This window comes from Galleria mellonella, unplaced genomic scaffold (assembly GCF_026898425.1).
Source record: "Galleria mellonella isolate WM207_F2 unplaced genomic scaffold, CSIRO_AGI_GalMel_v1 utg352, whole genome shotgun sequence".
In the NCBI taxonomy this organism is placed as follows: Eukaryota; Metazoa; Arthropoda; class Insecta; order Lepidoptera; family Pyralidae; genus Galleria; species Galleria mellonella.
Window position 1 is genome coordinate 7,479,930 of NW_026442084.1, and position 1,580 is coordinate 7,481,509.

A 1,580-nucleotide genomic window follows, 5' to 3' on the forward strand; every position below is an offset into this window, starting at 1 on the left:
CATAGCAAAAACTTGAATGCCCGGTGTCGAATGTGGGACAATTGTGAATTGAATTCGCGGAATGTGTTCCGTACGATTTCTAACCGTGGATTCGTCTTTAATAATGTTATGGGGTAGGTATAGAGGAGTTTATATATATATATATATATATATATATATATATATATATATATATATATATATATATAGGTATAGTTTGTTTAGATAGTAATGAAAATGTAAATTAAACCAATTATTGACTCGACCTTATAGTCAGTTTTATGACAGCTTTCTGACGTTCAGTAGAGTTGTAGTTTTTTTTTTTATTTGTAGAAAATGGAATAGTAACCCCACCTGCTCTAACGGGATACGCTGGCGGGGCACCAGTGAAGGGTGATCGATGAGAATGAAAACAGGCCAGTTAGCCCATCATGATGAATTCATCAGGAATTAATCATGATAGTTTCCAGGGGGAACCGCGAGGAGGTCAACCTGGTTGGGTATATTGCTAGCAATGGGATTCTCAATCTCCATTACTAGCAATCCCTTTCCCCCCCGAGTAGTAGTAGTTAAAAATCTATTTAATTGAACATTTCGATTTGTTACTATTAGATATATAGATAGACTCCATAAGATTACAATAGTAAACTTATTATAAATGCAAACAATTACAAGAAAATATTACTCTGCGAAAACAATGGCCTTATCGCTAAAAACGATCTCGTCCAGGCAACCTTTGGATAGAGAGGAGTAATTATAAACAATTTGACTGGAGGCACGATACTCTTTTACTATTATCATCATCATCATTCCAGCCATTATCCGTCCACTGCTGGACATAAGCCTCCCCCATAGATTACCATAAAGAACGGTCCTGAGCCACCTGCATCGCTGACTCCCTGCAATGCATTTCAGGTCGCCACTCCATCTAGTGCGGGGCGGGGGGGGGGGGGGTCGTCCTGCACTGCGTTTACCCGTACGTGGTCGCCACTGAAGAATCTTTCTTCCCCATTATTATTACTTATTCCTGGTTAATACTTCACAATAGACTAACTGGCCTGACTTCATTCTCATTTATCATTTCACCACCGTATACTGGATGGAGCTATCACTCCATCGTCATTTTATCAGAGGGAAACTTTGTACAAAAGTCGATTGCTTGGGTACCTCTGTCCCAATCGTGTTTCTACCATGAAGCAGTTGTGTTTGCATGGCTGTGTTTAGATTTGAAGGGTGGGATATGGCGTGAATTTACAGGGTACAGAAGAATAACATCTGAGTCCTCAGGAATGGCAACGCATGGGGGGTGTCATGGGCGAAATAGTATACTCTGTTAAGTCTATGGTACTGTTCATGTCTATAAGCGACGGTTACCACTTTCCATCAGGTGGGCCGTCAGCTTGTTTGCCATTCTAAGTTGTATAAAAAAAAAATCGTCACCGATTAAAAAATGACTTTATCCAATCTGCAATGGACTGTCGCGTTTTTATTAATTAACCACGGAACCCCAAAAGCAGGTTCTCAGACGAAAGTTGTGTATGAAAATTGAAGATAATATATATATTATATTGAACTAAGTATAATTGTAAATAAAAAAAAAT